Here is a 4,791-nt window from a genome sequence, read left to right on the forward strand (position 1 = left end):
AGAGAAATTAAGTAATTTTTGCAAAGTCACACAGACAGTAAGGCATAGAGCAAAGATTTAAATCATCAGTCATAGGATTACAGAAATAAAGGTACAAAAGACTGTAGAGACCATCTTGTCTAAACACTCATTTTATAATAAAGGAACCTGAAGTCTAAGGAGGATATATGACTTAACTAATGTCACAAAGGTAATAAGGAACAGATATGGAATTTGAATCCAGTACTTACGATTCAAATCCAATATTCTTTACATCATTGTGCTAAAATTATGAATAGTAACTGATATAATAATTTTTATAAACATGTCATAGCCAATATAGAGTTAATTTAAAATATACTGTATGAATTGTCACAGATTTTGCTTAATTAAGTACTTCAGTGACATTGAAATTATATACATACACATGTATGTACATATATATATATATATATATTTTAAATCTCCCTCATCCTTATCCCTCTCTGAGAGCATATGTCTTCATGTCTTCCTATTTTTAATATAGGACAAACTTTTCTCTTTTTTTGCATGATCATACTTTTAAGTTTATTTCATGTAGCATGATTTATTTATTTTCTCCTAATAAATTTATTTGCTTTTTATTTTTTATTTATTTTTTAATTTATTTATTGAATATATTTAGTTTTCAGCATTGATTTTCACAAGAGTTTGAATTACAAATTTTCTCCCCATTTCTACCCTCCCCCCCCCCAAGATGACGTATATTTTGGTTGCCCTGTTCCCCATTCAGCCCTCCCTTCTGTCTTGGTTTCAATTTTATTAATCTGTCCTTTGATTTTCAGTATTTCTAATTTGGTGTTTAATTGGGGATTTTCAATTTGTTCTTTTTCTAGCTTTTTCAGTTGCATGCCCAATACATTGATCTCCTTTTTCTCTATTTTATTCATGTAAGCATTTAGAGAAATAAAACTTCCCTTAAGAACTGCTTTTGCTACATCCCATGAGTTTTGGTATGTTGTCTCATTATTGTTATTTTCTTGAATTAAATTATTAATTGTTTCTTTGATTTGTCCTTTGGCCCTCTCATTCTTTAGAAATAGGTTATTTAGTTTACAATTAGTTTTTAGCTTTGGCAAAGACACTGTGGTTTGCCATTTCCTTCTGTAACTCGTTTGACAGATGAGAAACTGAGGCAAACAGAGTTAAGTGACTTGCCCAGGGTCACACAGCTAGGAAGTATCTGAGGCCAGATTTGAACTCAGGTTTTTCTGAGTCCAGGCCTGGCGCTCTATTCACTGCACCACCTAGCTGCCCTGAAAAACACCTAGCTACCTCTTGGTAAGAATCTGATAAGCAGTGATTTGGGGTAGGCATAGTTCCTTAAATGAATTTTCTTCTTCTACTCCCTCTCTTTCTCAATCCATCCTGCATATACTTTTAGATTAGGTGAGGGGTGGGGAACCCACAGCCCCGAAGCCACATGTGGCCTTCTAGGTCCTCAAGTGCAGCGCTTTGACTGAATCCAAACTTCACAGAACAAATCCCCTTCATGAAAGGATTTGTTCTGTAAAACTTGGACTCAGTGAAAAGATCCCATCCAAGAACCTAGAGGTGGCCTTGAGGCCACAGGTTCCCCACCCCTGGATTAGTCATTCTTGCCTACGGTTCTAGCTTATTTTCCATGGTTCTTAATTACAAATTATTTTTATTGCGTTGTGATCTCAAAAAGTATGCTTTGACTACTTCTGCTTTTCTGCACTGGATTGTGAGGTTTTTATGCCCTAGTATATGGTCAATTTTTGAGTATGTGCCATGTACCACTGAGAGGAAAGTATATTCCTTTTATTCCCATTCACTTTTCTCCAGAGGTATATCATATCTGCCTTTTCTAAAATTTTGTTCACCTCCTTAGCTTCCTTCTTTTTTAATATTTATTTTTTAATTTATTTAATATATTTAGTTTTCAGCATTGATTTTCACAAGAGTTTGAATTATGAATTTTCTCCCCATTTCCACCCTCCACCACTCCAAGATGGCATATATTCTGGTTGCCCCGTTCCCCAGTCAACCCTCCCTTCTGTCACCCCACTCCCCTCCCATCCCCTTTTCCCTTCCTTTCTTGTAGGGCAAGATAAATTTCTATGCCCCATTGCCTGTGTATCTTATTTCTTAGTTGAATGCAAAAACATTTTTTAACATCTGCTTTTAAAACTTTGAGTTCCAAATTATCTCACCTCTTCCCCTCCCCACCCACCCTCCCTAAGAAGGCAAGCAATTAAACATAGGCCACATTCGTATCATTATGTAAAACCCTTCCACAACACTCATGTTGTGAAAGACTATATTTTGCTCCTTCCTAACCTATCCCCCTTTATTGAATTTTCTCCCTTGACCCTGTCCCTTTTAAAAAGTGTTTGTTTTTGATTACCTCCTCCCCCTATCTGCCCTCCCTTCTATCATCCCCACTTTTTTAATCTTCTTCCTCCTTCTTTCCTGTGAGGTAAGATACCCAACTGAGTCTGTATGCTATTCTCTCCTCAGGTCAAATCTGATTAGAGCAAGATTCATTCATTTCCCCTCACCTGCCTCCTCTTCCCTTCCTACAGAACTGCTTTTTCTTGCCACTTTTATGTGAGATAATTTACCACATCTCTCCCTTTCTCACTGTCTCAATATATTACTCTCTCATTCCTTAATTTGATTTTATTTTTTTTAGATATCATCCCTTCATATTTAACATATACATATATACATACACATACACAAACATACACATACACACACACACACACACACACACACACACACACATATATATATATGCATATTCCCTTCAGCTACCCTAATACTGAGGTCTCATGAATCATACACATCATCTTTCCATGTAGGAATGTAAACAAAACAGTTCAACTTTAGTTAATCCTTTGTGATTTCTTTTTCTTGTTTACTTTTCATGCTTCTCATCATTCTTGTGTTTGAAAGCCAAATTTTATATTCAGCTCTGGTCTCTTCACTGAGAAACCTTGAAAGTCCTCAATTTTATTGAAAGTCCATATTTTGCCTTGGAGCATGATACTCAGTTTTGGTGGGTAGGTGATTCTTGGTTTTAATCCTAGCTCCATTGACCTCCAGAATATTGTATTCCAAGCCCTTTGATCCCTTAATGTAGAAGCTGCTAGATCTTCTGTTATTCTGATTATGTGTCCACAATACTCAAATTGTTTCTTTCTGCCTGCTTGCAGTATTTTCTCCTTGATCTGGGAGTTCTGGAATTTGGCAACAATATTCCTAGGAGTTGTCTTTTAGGGATCTATTTGAGGAGGCAATCTGTGGATTCTTTCAATTTTTATTTTGCCTGTGGCTCTAGAATATCAGGGCAGTTCTCCTTGATAATTTATTGAAAGGTGATACCTAGGATCTTTTTTTGATCATGGCTTTCAGCTAGTCAATTAATTTTTAAATTATCTCTTCTGGATCTATTTTCCAGGTCAGTGGTTTTTCCAATAATATATTTCACATTGTCTTCCACTTTTTCATTCCTTTGGTTCTGTTTTATAATATCTTGATTTCTCATAAAGTCACTAGCTTCCACTTGCTCCAATCTAATTTTTAAGGTAGTATTTTCTTCAGTGGTCCTTTGGACCTCCATTTCCATTCAGCTGATTCTGCCTTTCAAGGCATTATTCTCCTCATTGGCTTTTTGGAGCTCTTTTGCCATTTGTGTTAGTCTATCTTTTACGGTGTTGTTTTCGTCAGTATTTTTCTCTGTATTTTTTTGGGGTCTCCTTTAGCAAATTATTGACTTGTTTTTCATGGTTTTCTCACATTACTCTCATTTCTCTTCCCAATTTTTGCTCTACTTCTCTAACTTGCTTTCCCAAGTCCTTTTTGAGCTCTTCCATGGCCTGAGACCAGTTCATGTTTTGCTTGGAGGCATTTGATGTAGGCTCTTTGACTTTGTTGACTTCTTCTGGCTGTGTGTTTTGGTCTTCTTTGTCAGCAAAGAAAGATTCCAAAGTCTGAGACTGAATCTGAGTCTGTTTTCCTTACCTGGCCATATTCCTAGCCAACTTACTTGACCCTTGAGTTTTTCATTGGGGTGTGACTGCTTGTAGAGTAAAGGTACTTTGTTCCAAGTTTGAGGGGATGCACTGTTGTTTTCAGAGCTATTTCTATACAGCCAGCTCTGCCACAGTAGCACTCCTCCTTCCCCAAGAACGTCTTTCCCAGACTGGTCTCAGATCTTAAGCAGCCTGTGCACTCCTGCTCTGATCCACCACTCAATTCCTCCCACCAGTTGGGCTTGGAGCCAGAAACAGCTGCAGCTGTAGTTCTGGAGCTGGAACACCCCTTCTGCCTCCGGGGCTGTGGCTGAACCATGAACTCCCTCACTCTGTCCCCACAGCTTTTTGTACTAACCTTTTATGTTGTCTTTGGTGTTTGTGGGTTGAGAAGTCTGGTAACTGCCACAGCCCACTGATTCAAGGCACTAGGGCCTGTTCTGCCCGGCTCCTGGTCTGGTTGGTCTTGCCGCTGCCCAAGCTGACCTCTGCTCCCCTCTGCTCCCTGCTCCGTGGGCAATAGACCTCACCCAGCGACCATCCAGGCTGTCCTGGGCTGGAGCCACTTGGTGCATACATGTTAAACAATGATATTGCTTCATTGTTTATGGTGCCTTGTAGCAGGATGTAGTGTCCTTCCTTATCTCTTTTAATTAAATCTATCTTTACTTTTGCTTTGTCAGAGACCAGGATTGCTACACCTGCTTTTTTCTCTGTAGCTGAAGTGCAATATATTTTACTCGAGCCTTTTACCTTTACCCTGTGTGTA

This window comes from Trichosurus vulpecula, unplaced genomic scaffold (assembly GCF_011100635.1).
Source record: "Trichosurus vulpecula isolate mTriVul1 unplaced genomic scaffold, mTriVul1.pri scaffold_47_arrow_ctg1, whole genome shotgun sequence".
NCBI lineage: Eukaryota > Metazoa > Chordata > Mammalia > Diprotodontia > Phalangeridae > Trichosurus > Trichosurus vulpecula.